Source organism: Camellia sinensis, chromosome 6 (assembly GCF_055761805.1).
Source record: "Camellia sinensis isolate YWXY chromosome 6, ASM5576180v1, whole genome shotgun sequence".
Lineage (NCBI taxonomy): Eukaryota > Viridiplantae > Streptophyta > Magnoliopsida > Ericales > Theaceae > Camellia > Camellia sinensis.
In genome coordinates, this window is record NC_138966.1 from 61,916,884 (window position 1) to 61,930,129 (window position 13,246).

A 13,246-nucleotide genomic window follows, 5' to 3' on the forward strand; every position below is an offset into this window, starting at 1 on the left:
CTAAATGGATACAACCAATATATAATTACTAAAATATCTAACGAAAGCAGTTGAGACTGCAAATGCATATTGAATTTGTCTTTGATACTTTTAGCAACTTTTTCTTGTGTCTTTCTTTTTGTCTTTTTCTTTTTTGATTTTAGTTTTTCTTGTATCTTTCTATTAAATGTAAAGTGTCTAGCTTATCAAAATAATAATAATAACAATTTATCAAAATTTTAATAATTACTCACATGTGGGACACATAGGTAGTAAAAAAAATATTAGTATATTAATTTGTAATTATAACAAAGCTATAATGAACTCAGTTACAAATTATTTATGTTATTTGATGGTCTTTTTTTTTTTTTTTTGGATTTGGAAATAATTATGGTCTTTAAATATTACTAATATTATTATCTCAAAAAGATAAATTCATGGTTGGGACACTGCATGTCCAAGAGTACCATTTGCTTAGTTTGGGTTTTCTAAAAATACTTTTTAGAAAATTTTATTTTCTTATTTTTCATTTTTTTTTGTTTTTATTGAATTTTTTTAATATTTGAAGCAATTTTTTTAAAAAAATTTAGGTACACCTAATATAAATACACTTAAAAAGTATAATTTTTGTGAAAAAAATCTTTAAAAAATTCACTAAATATAAAAAATACAAAAAATCAGTATATTTTTCGTATTTTTGTGTATTTATTAATTTTTTAAAATATTTTTTTACAAATATTTTACTTTTTAAATACATCTAAGATGCATATAAAAAAGTAAAAAAATATTTAAAATCTTAAAAATATTCACTAAAAATTTGAAAAAAAAAAACACACAAAAAACAAAAACACTCAAAAAAACTCAAACCAAACTAAAGTCGTCTCTTTTGTCCTCAACGGCATCGTTTTGCTCTGATATGCCCCAGCCACGAGGTACACGAGTCGCTTTCATAATTGCATTTATATGCCAATGCTATATCTATTCTATTATTAAAAGCAAACACCAATTTTGGTGTCACGAAGCCTCAACCATGTCCACGTGTAAATTAGATGATTTGACCAAAAAAAAAAAAAAAAAAAACCACATCCCATGTTTTCCACTTTCTCCATCAGTAACTTCTTTCAACTACTCCATCCCATACTCTTCATTACCCACTATTCTCTTCCCCAACCCCTCACAACAACAAGAACCCATCTCCCTTCTCTTCATTCCACGCCCTCTCCCTCCTCAAATTTACCCCCAATCCATTTCCTTCTCTCGCCGCCGCAAAGAAAGTCGTAGCCGTCCTCAAGGGCAACTCCAAAGTCGAAGGCGTTGTTACCCTCTCCAAGACGACGGTAGTCATTTATTTTTTTAGCCCCTTCACATCTCTAAATTGAAAATTCACAATTTTGTTTATTTTGGATTCAAGTTAATGTATACAACAATTTTATATATATAATGTTATGTACATCATTTGTGTTTTGATGCAATTGTTTGGGTTTGATTTATTTGTTTGTTGTTTTAATAGAGTTCAACTTCTTTGTTTAAAATTTTTTAAACTGTCAAGTGTATATTAATCTCTTTATCTGTAAGTGTTTTAAGATCATTGGTGTCATTTGTTTGTTAAAAAAAAAATAAAAAATAAGCATTTTAAAATTTTCTAGATGTGTTTAAAAAATTTAGTGTTTTTCAGTGTTCTTAAATTCTACATAACTATAAGTCTTTTGAGAGTTTTCAATTTGTATTTTTGTATTTTTTTGTGTATTACTGTTAATTATACTTTTCATAGAAAATAAAAAAGATCCATTATGTTACCAAGTTTCTTTGGGGAAAAAAAACATATAGTACAAGTTTATATTCAAATTTTTTTATATATATAAAAAATTGCGAAGTATAAAATGTGTGCAATTATTTAGACGTAGATTACACTTAAAAAGTTTGGAGATTTTTTTTTTCACGGTTATCTTTTTAAAGCTTTTGTTTTTGTTTTTTTGTTTTGTTTTTTGGGTCTTTTTTTTTTGTGTGTATAAATTCAATTTTTAAAATTTGATTTGTTTGTTCACTTAATTCTGTGTGTATGTTATTTAAAATAAAATCCAGTGCTCTTAAAAAAAATCATATAAAATGAGTGTCCTTAGTTTTTTTTTTTTTTTTTTTTTTTGGTGTAATACTGTTAGTTATACTTTCTATAAAAAAAAAAAAGTAACAAAATAAAATGTTTCATTGTGTTATTATGTTAAAAAAAGTCAATTATTATTTTTCTTGGTTTACATCAACATTTGTGTTTGCGCGTTTAAAATTTATGCTTTCAAAAAATTGGTTTGTTTATTTGTGTAATTTTGTGTGTGTTTTTTAAAAACAATTCAATATTCATAAATTTTGTTTTATTTAAAAAAGTAATAGTCTTAATTTTTTTTTAAAAAAGTTTTGGGGTTTTTTATTATTTATATTAATAGTTAATTATTTTTTTTTTGTATATATCAAATCTTTGTGAGTGTTCCAAGAGTATGGGTTTGTGTTTTGGTATTTTGTGTGTACCATTATTAATTACATTTTTTATTTTCTTCATTAAAAAGTAAAAGAAAAAAAACTATGTTATTAGATTTCTTGGAGAAAAAATTGACTTTCCTTCGTTTGTATTTTTTGTAGGTTACTTTTTGACTTTGTGTTGTTCAGAATAAACAATTTCTCGATTGATTTTCTATCGACACCTATTTACTTTGATTGTAAACATTCTATATGAGCGTTGGGTTTGTAATGCTTGAAACTTGAATAATTCAAATTAATTCTATTTGGGTTTAAACAAATGTGTAATTTCTTTTTCTAAGCTTAAAAAAAAAAAAATTATAATTTCTTTTTTTTTTTTTTTTTATGTTTACTTAAAGAGTTTGTGATGGTCAGAACAAATAACTTCTATAGTTGTGTTTTAAATTTTGTGGGCGTGTTTAAAAAATTTAGTGTTCTTCAGTATTCTTAAATTTTACATTTGTAAGTGTTTTGAGAGTCCTGAATTTGTATTTTTGTATTTTTTGGTGTATTACTGTTAATTATACTTTTCATAGAAAATAAAAAGATCCATTATGTTATATCAAGTTCCTTTTGAAAAAAAAAAAAGCACTTATATTGTAAGTTTATATTCATTTATATATATATATATATATATATTTAAAAAACTATGAAGCATAAAATGTGTGTAATTGTTTAGACTTAGACTTAAAAAGTTTTGGATTTCTTTTCCATTTGATTTGGACTATGTTAATCTATGTCAAAATGTAATTTTTAAATTTTTTAGTTTCATTTATAAAAAACTTTAATAATATTTACATTTTGTGCCTTTATATATAATAAGCCAATTAGAAAACCAAAATTATTATTGTACTTTATTAGTCAAATTACGCATGTGTACTATTGTGGCTCATTTTAACAACGTAAAATTCTAATTTGATCAATGTACATTGTTTGTAAATTAATTTTTACATGTATCTTATATATTTTTTGCAAGATTTGTAAGATCTTTAGTCTTATCTTATCAAATTGAGATTTTATATGAATTTTTGTTGTAAGGTTTTCTTTAGTTAAGATTAGTAAATATTATATTTTTTTTTAAAAATAAATCGAACAAATTTTAACATATATATTTTATTTATCAATATCTTAATATCAAATGTTACATTACACATAGTTATACATGTGATTTATATGTGCATTATTAGAAAATTTAAGGTGAATTTCACGTTATAATTCCAAACGAGTTTGCACACGCATCGCGCGTGTGCCCAACCGCTAGTATATATATATATATACTTGCAGTTGACACATGCGATGCGTGTGCTATTCAAATAAATGAAAATAAAATAAAAAATTTATTATATATTGTGTGTTAGTCAAATGGTAAGAGTGTTATTTATTTGATATAAGTATAAGGTTCAAATTTCCTCTACTTATCTATCTAATTTTCTTTTTAATTTTAAATTTAAAAAATACACACGTGGCAGCATAAGAAACAAAATTTCACTTATCTATCTAATTTGTTTTTAATTTTAAATTAAAAAAGTGCACACATGGCAGCATAAGAAACAAAGATTTAGGACACCATAAAGGCCCCGTTTGTTTTGGGTGAAAGAGAGGGTATTGAGATTGTTAATACCAAGGTATTAGTAATAGCCTTGTTTGTTTTGGGAGAAGGCCTTGGGACTATTAGTCCCTTGGTATTACTAATACCCTTAGAGAGGGGATTGGTAAGGATGAGGTAGAGATGGTATTAGAAAAATAGTGAGGGGATTATAAATTTTTTTATTTTTTATATATGAGAAAATTTTTTTAAAATATAATTTTTAATTTTTTATATTTTTTTATTTATTTTATTATTTTATATAAAAATAATTTAACAATTCCTCGCTACTAATCTCTTCACTATCAATCCCCTCATTAATAATTCCCTCACTATCAATCCCCTCTATTCTATCTCCCAAAACAAACGGGGAGGGTTCACTTTACAATAGTATAGATAGATACACAGATATTTTTTTTTCATTTCTCGAAAGCGGTCATGGAGCTCTTGTATATCTCAATCTCTCTCCGTTTCCCTCTTTATAATTCTCATTGTGTTTCTCTCACAATCCAAGGCCAAAAACCTGCCGCCAGGCAAAACAGGATGGCCGGTGATCGGGGAGAGCATCGAGTACTTGGGTGCCGGGTGGAAGGGACAACCACAAAAATTCATATTCGAGCGAATATCGAACTACACATCTTACATCTTCAAGACAAATCTAATGCTACAGCCAACTGTTGTGTCTTGTGATGCACCGGCACATAAGTTCTTGTTCGCCAGCGAAAACAAGCTGATTCAGTCATGGTGGCCTAGCTCCGTCGACAAGATCTTCCCATCCTCTACCCAAACATCGTCCAAAGAGGAGGCTATCAAGATGAGGAAAATGCTCCCCAATTTCTTCAAACCGGAGGCCTTGCAGCGGTACATCGGCATCATGGACACCATTGCTCACCAACACTTTGCTGCCGATTGGGAGAACAAGGTTTGATTTACTTTTCAAAATTTAGTTCTTTTCAAATCATGATTTGAATCAAAATTTATAATCAAATAAAATTTTAAAATACAACTCAAATATGGTTCCATGTAGATCCCATGTGAGATATTTGGTATTTTTAATAGAATTTTTGAGATTCCTAATAGTTTTGCAAATTTATTTTCAAAACTCATCTTTTCTCCATTTTTTTTTTATATATTTTATTATTATGAATCAATTAATTAATCGCTTTTTCTCTTCATCTCTCCTCTCACTTTTTTATACATTTTATATATCAATCAATCAATAAAAAAATTTTAAAAAATTACAAATCATTCCAAAATTATTTTCAAAGCTCATAGTTAAATAAATTTTCTTTTTTCAAATCATGATTTAAAAATTCAAAACTCAAAATATAACTCTACACTCAAATCAAAAATCTAAAACTAAACTAAACAGACTCTGTTTTTCAAAATTTTTTAAAGTTTTGATTTATTTTCTTTTTTTTATTGTTTTATTTTTTTTATTTTAATCTTTTTTTTAAAAAAAAAAACTCACTTTTTTTTATCAACAAAATAAAATTTTATTAAAAATATGAAATTACATGTATATGGAAATAGATTGCACTGAGAGAGATTCTGAAAATAAAAACTCCCCTGTTACCGCTGCTCACAATCACGCAACAAACCCCTCAACTTTACGAGTTTTTTAATTTAAAAAAAAAAAAAAAAAAACCACCAAAATACTCACTTGAAGATAATTAATAAAAAAAATCTTGAATTTTCTTTTTAAAAACTTGATTTATTTTTTATTTTTTAACTTTTTAGGTGGACTTAGATTCGGCTATTTTTTTAAAAAATAAGTTAAATATAAAAAAAATTACCAAGACAAAAGAATAATAATAAACAATTTTTTAGTTTACAGAAGGAAACAAGGTGCAGATGGCGAATGGTCACTTTGTGAGACACGATATATTGAAATAGGTTGTCTCCATCTCAACTGCTATTTCCTATTAGTTGTGTTTTGGAAAGTTGGTAAAAAGTTAGTTTTTTTTGTGACTTTTTTGGCAAAAAGTTGGGTTGTTTTGGATAAAAAAGTTGGCTTTTTTGGCTTAAAAAAACTAAAAGGCAAAAATCTAGCTTTTTACCAATCTTCCCAAAGTGTCCCTAAGAATTTATTAGGCAAGGGTAGTCTTCAATGTACTTTGTGGATTTGGTGGTATTGTTCGGTTGGTGGAGCTTATCATGATTTTAATTTTGATAATTTGAACCATTAATGTATAGAATTCATCGAATACTTTATTATTGTAAAACATCACATTAATTGGATATCGATAGTTATTTGATCGGATCAGATTTTTCTCAATAATTTATTTTAAAAATTCTATTTATCGTTGATAGCAATCTGATATGATCAAATAGCTATTGGCATCCGATCAATGTAATTTTTTACAAGAATAAAATACTCAACGATTTCTACATATTGAACGGTTTTGATTATTGAAACAGGACCCGTGGTGAGCCCCCACAAACATAACAATATGCTCTAATCCGATCTCAGATTGAAGAGGAGGGAAGCCTGGCCCAATTTATTAAATGGCGAGTGTCACAATTCTTTCTCAAAGTCACCATCTAGAGAAATTTTTATATGTTAATAGGGCACCACGTGACACTATCTTTTACCAATTACAAATGTATATGTTTTCTAATATTTTCCAAACGTCTAATATAAATATAATAGATTCTACTATCAAAACTAATCACAATAATAAAAAATATCACACATAAAAATTACTCCACCATCTATCTATGACTTTCAAGATTGAGAGAAAAAGCCAAAGTAATTTGGGAAATAAATAATTGTACCCTTCCAAGTGAGTGATTTTTATATGTGGATAGAATATATATACATGTAATACATTTTACCATAATCATTGGTGAAAAGTAGTGAAATATAGATTATATTGTTAAATGTTTGGGACATACTAGGGAGCATACGTATTTGTGATTGATGCTATCCTACAAAACATTTTCCTTGCAAGTACATAAAAGTAAATAATTGGAGTTATTTTCTTGCATTGTACTGTTTAATTTGGGGACTATGAAAGACTAGTTAAATACCTTGACAATTAAATTTTATAGAGAAGAACGTCATAATCTATTATACCGAGACTCAAATTTAAAACGATATAAATCTATTTTTAAGTATGATCGTACTTAAATTATTGTACGATTGTATTTATCAATAAATATACTAATTTTTATTTAAATAATTATTAATTTTGTTGTTGCATATAATTTTACAGGACATGATCGTTGTGGTCTACCCACTCACCCAACGCTACACATTCTTGATTGCTTGTCGATTGTTTCTTAGCATAGAAGATCCAGAGGAAGTTGATAGATTCTTGGAACGTTTCAAGGTCTTGTCAGAGGGGTTAGTGTCAATCCCAGTGGACTTGCCAGGGACACCATTTCATCGCTCCATCAAGGCGTCTGAATACATCAGAAAGGAGTTCCTAATGAGAATCATCAAGCAAAGAAAGATCAACTTGGCGGAGGGGAAGGCATCACCAACGCAAGATATATTGTCCCATACATGCTGCTCAAGGCGGATGAGGATGGCAAGTTCATGAAGGAAAGTGATATTGCAGATAAGATATTGGGTTTGCTTATTGGTGGCCACGACACTGCAAGCTCTGCTTGTGCTTTCATTGTCAAGTATTTTGCAGAGTTACCTCACATCTATCAAGGAGTTTACAAGGGTATGTATGTTCCTAATTTTACTCTATTTTATTTGATCATCTCGGATGCCTCTAAATGGGTTGATTATTCAGTATTTCCGGAGTATCGACACGTGGTGTTCCATAAAGTTTTGATTGGTAGAGAGGGGTAAGGGCCCATGATTTATGTTGGAGATAAGGGAACAACATGAGGCTAAGTAATTAGTGATTGGTTCGGAGTATGGCCACATAGTGTTTCGAAATTATTGAATAATTTCCCCTCTAAATGCACGGCTCAAAAATTAATAATGCCATTTTGGAATTGAAATGATCTGAATCCACTAGCTAGATGTATATTTTCATCTAATGTGAACCTCATTGTACTCACATATACATTTGATTTCTTTTTTTTTTTTGTAATATTTGTTGTGTGTAGATGTGAAACATTAGTTATCTTATTATTGTACTTTTAACTTATCATATAATGTTACTTATCGAAAAATTACTTAAAATTTAAATATATTATAGAGAATAACATACAAAGATATTGGGTCCAGGATCAACTTGAAGATAAATAATAATTATTTTTCTTTTATTATGAATTTTTTTGTTATATTGAGTTTGTTATTACTTTTATTATGGGCTTTCTTTTGTGTTAATTTTTGTGCTTATAGATATGTGTTGATATATTGTCTAAATTAATGTAATTCAATTTATATTTAAAAATAATTTATTATTAATTGATTAAAATATATGATAAAAAAAATTAAGTTTATATAGCTTTGGCCAAATTTAAAAACAGAAAATCATGTGAATCAAGTCATTTGTTGAGTTGACTGAATCGGATCAGATCAGAGAATTACTAAGGCCAAGGTGGTTCAAGCTTTATTTTGTTGTTTTTTGGTTGGAATCGAATTTTGCATTTAACTTTAGAATAAATAAATTCCCAATGTATGATTCCATGTGGATGTGCAACAATTTTTATAGTGAACTCTCTGTTTTTGATGCATTAATTTTTTTTTGGATCTCTGTCAATATATATATATATTTTTCACCTCAAAATAAATTTATTTTTTATTAAGAATTTTATTAACGTTAAAAAAGTGATACATAAAAAACATGTGATCTTTTAAATTTTTAAAAAAAATTTACATGTCATCATTTTATTAATATTTTCACTGAATTGAAGTGGAAATACAATTTGGAGAAAGTCCAGTCCAAAACAATTAGATCTGTGGTATCTTATTTTGGTGATTTAAGATGTTATTTTTTAGAATTTTTTTGTATAGTTTATATACATAAAAAAAATAATTTAATTCAATAATCGTAAAGAAAATTTACCCATAAATCTCATATGAGAGAATGTTGATTCATTTAGTCCTAAGAGTTTTTTTATGATCCAATTAGTCCTTTTTGTTTTGAAAAGTTATATTTATTTGATTTGGTGCCATTTGAGTTTAAGTGAATATCCTTTTGTAATTCATTTTTTCAATTTTCTGATTCATTTTTGGTATGACAATGGAAAGGTGAGGTGTGGAAGATTCTTTTTGGAGGAATTAGTGGCTGAAGTGTTAGTTGTTAAGTATGAAAATCTACATTTCTGTTAATATGATTTTCTAGTGTTATATTGGAGTGTTACATTAGAGTATTATATTTGAAAAAAAATACGTTGAGTTTTTGTGTGTTATATTGATTAGAGTGTTGCATTTGAAAAAAATACACAAAGAAGTTTTTCTAAAATGTTACATTATTATATTTGAGAAAAGTACACTAAGGAGGTTTTTAGTATGTAACATTGGAGTGTTACGTTTAAAAAAAGCTCACTAAAGAGTTTTTGTGTGTTATATTAATTAGATTGTTACGTTTTGAAAAAGTACTTTAAGAAGTTTTTTGGATGTTACATTATTATGTTTGAGAAAAATACACTAAGGAATTCTTTAGTGTATTACATTAGAGTTTTATGTTTTTTTAGTGTTATGTTAGAGTGTTACGTTTAGGAAAAGTAAACTAAGGAATTTTTTTTGAAGTGTTGCGTTTAGTAATTTCAACATTATAAGAATACCCACATTTGTCTCTCAACAGGTAATATACGCGCATTTATACTTGGCCCTTTATATACTTCACACTAGAATGAGACTTTTAGGTGTATAAGAAAAAATGGAAGACCAAACAATTTATAAAATCACTATTTGAGATTTATTGGTAATTCACCCTAATCATAACTACACAATTTCATTTAATTGGTCTTTAGAAAAGGGTAAATTACAAATACACACCCAAGGTTTAATTAAAATATGAATCGTCCATGTGATTCTGGAAATTACATTCCATTCTATGAGGTTTTTAATTTTATAACAAATCGCCTCTTTTATTAATAAATCATCAAGTCAATTAAAATATGAATCGCCCATGTGGTTCTGGAAATTACATTCCATTCCATGAGGTTTCTAATTTTATAACAAATAGCCTCTTTTATTAATAAATATCAAGTCAATTAACAGTTTTTAATGATATTAGAAATATGTTTCAATTAATAATTTTATAATATTATTATTGTGTAAGAGAGCAATTATGAATTTCATTTTTAATTAATTCTGTTAAATAAAAAGTTCTAATAAGGAGATATTTAAAAAAATTTAAACCACAGGGGACAATTTGTACTTCAAACAAACTTTAGGGGTGTGTTCGTATTTTACCCTTTAGAAAATAATTATGATATAGATTTAATTTTAACAAGTAAAGATGTAATGCTTAAAAGAGGAATGCTAGAGTAGAAAAGTAAGAGTTCCCAAAAGCTCCATATGAATTGTTGAATTGGGATGACAAGTATAGTTTTTATGATTTTAACATAATTTCAATTTTTTGTTTTTTTTTTTTGGTAAACATGCAGAGCAAATGGACATTGCAAAATCGAAAGGTCCTAGTGAATTATTAAATTGGGATGACATTCAAAAGATGAAATTATCTTGGAATGTAGCTTGTGAAGTGTTGAGACTTGCACCACCTGTTCAAGGTGCTTTCAGAGATGTCTTGACTGATTTCATGTACGAAGGCTTCCATATCCCAAAGGGTTGGAAGGTACACTACCTACTTCATAAGTTAATTATCATTTCTTCTAGTTGCATAGAAATTATGAGAGAGTAGTATTTAATTATGTGATAAGTTTATGTGTTGATAGATTTTTTCTATAATAAATGCCAAAATTTAATCGTTAAGTTATTATTCACATTTCTTGTTTGTTGTTAAATTTTAAATGTTTGTATATATGTAGATATATTGGAGTACGCACTCAATTTATAAAAATCCAGAATATTTCTCAGAACCATATAAATTCGATCCATCGAGATTTGAAGGAAGAGGACCGGCGCCTTACACATTTGTACCATTTGGAGGAGGGCTGAGGATGTGCCCTGGAAAAGAGTATGCTCGTTTGGAAATATTGGTATTCATGCACAACCTTGTCAAGAGGTTCAAGTGGGAGAAATTGATTCCCGATGAGAAGATTGTTGTTAATCCCATGCCTATCCCCGAGAAGGGTCTTCCCATTCAACTATTTCCCTATTAATTAAATTAGAAACTTAAATATATTGGCTCTGCTCAACTCGACTCAACTTAATAAAGTCTCTGTCTTCAATGATTCTATCACAAGCATTTCTCTAGCTGTACATAAGCCAAGCTTGTATCTGAACTTTTTCTTTTTTCTTTCTTTCTTGTATTTGTCCTTATTTTATTTACCTTATGTAGTTTTGTTATTATATTGTGTTACTTCATTAAGATTGTGTATTTGACTAGTTTTAGTTATGTAGTAACAACAATTTTAGTAGTAATTAATATTTAACAAGTCACATACAAAAGTTGAGGTCTTATTTGAATAACATGATCAGCTGAAACGCAATTATTGATTTTCAAATTGCATATATTGTTGTATTTCAACACTTGATGTTATGGTGCTTTAGAATCACCACCATCATTTGGAAAAACAAATCTTTAATATGCTTTATGGTCTGTTCGGAAATGGATTTTATATTTCAGCTCTTATTGAGTTGTTACAATAATTATTGGTGAATACAATTTCCACTTATTGTGTATTCTTTTGGGTGGTTCAGACTTCCTTATTAGTAATTTTCTTGTTTTGCTGATTAGAGAGTTCTATTGTACTTGTGGTGGTGTGCTTTTGTTGGATTCTCACTAATTTTATTTTTTGTTTTGGTTAAGGGTTATTATCCATAGTTGTATTGCCTCGACGTATTTGTATATCAAAAAGTCTAACTGATAAAAGTCTCAATTGTGTGCATTCGAGTTGTAAAAAATTATGTGAATATAACAGTGTTGTATGATTTAAAATATTTTAAATTTATTTATTAGCTCTTGCGTCTCATTAAATGCTAATAGTTTAATTTTCTCTATCCACGTGAAATGATACTATATGCACCAAATAGTAAACCAATTAGTGTAGTAACCGATAATGTGACATATAACGAGTGAGATCAATAATAATGTCATAACATATGTTGATATATTAATTAGTGTATGTAGTATCACTGTATTTTTTTGTGTGTATTTGTTAGTGTCTCATATAATTACTAATACGAATTTGTGTAAAAATATTTATATAATAAAGTAAGACGATTTTTGAGTCTTCAACATATTTTTGTCATACTAGGACATTTGGATGGCTCAGATTTGTTCAAATTATAAAACAATAAATGAAATATATTTTCCAAAAAATGTCCTCCATATACATTTTCTACTTTCCTACTTCTCTCTCTTGATTTTTTCCTTTTCTCACCCATCCTTCCATGATCCCATGACCCCACTTTCCTCCCTTTTTTCTTTTTATTTTTTTATTTTCTCTGATTTCTATTTTTCTCTCTATTTGTTTATTTTTTTATTTTTTCCTTTTTGTTCAATATATTTTACACATATTTTCACACAATGTATGTATGCCCGTAATACACTAAGACATTATAGGCATACATACAATTTTCATATAATTATATAAGCAAAAACAATATTGTGTGTATGCTTGTGAAAATTGTATATATGCCAGACACATTTATCTATCTGGCTATATATTTTATAACTAAAAGCAAGTTTTCGTGAGGAGGTTTGTGAGAACTCCAAAATTTTATAATAAATTTGTGATTTTATCAAATTAAAAAATAAATTTAATAATGTTGGGATTATAATTATATTATAATTCTAACATTATTTACACCGTGCCTTTAGACATGGACATACACTAGTGCATATATATTATATACAAGTTATACTTTTTTTAATATTTATGCTAATACGTTATAATGAAATCAATTATACATTTTTTAAATGTGATTTACAGAATTTTGTTATTCCAATTCAGAAAATTTTGGAGCAAGTGCCCAATTTCAAATATACGATAGTTTTGTTATTTTAATTTAAAAAATGAGTTTAGAGAAAAAAAATTATATACTCCCTAGGTTCCAAAATATTAGTCTATTATTTTATTTTTTATTATCCCAAAATGTTATTCTCTTTTCAAAAATTAAGGACTAAAATA

At 27.4% G+C, this 13,246-nt stretch overlaps 1 pseudogene across 1 annotated transcript; it reads left to right on the plus strand.

Moving 5' to 3' along the window:
* The first annotated feature begins 4,510 nt into the window (after positions 1-4,510).
* LOC145792665 (cytochrome P450 716A75-like) lies at positions 4,511-11,459 on the plus strand (annotated as a pseudogene). The gene is made up of 4 exons (XR_014332383.1): positions 4,511-4,994; positions 7,291-7,749; positions 10,598-10,785; positions 10,979-11,459. The product of XR_014332383.1 is annotated as a cytochrome P450 716A75-like (transcript).
* The last annotated feature ends 1,787 nt before the right edge of the window (positions 11,460-13,246 follow it).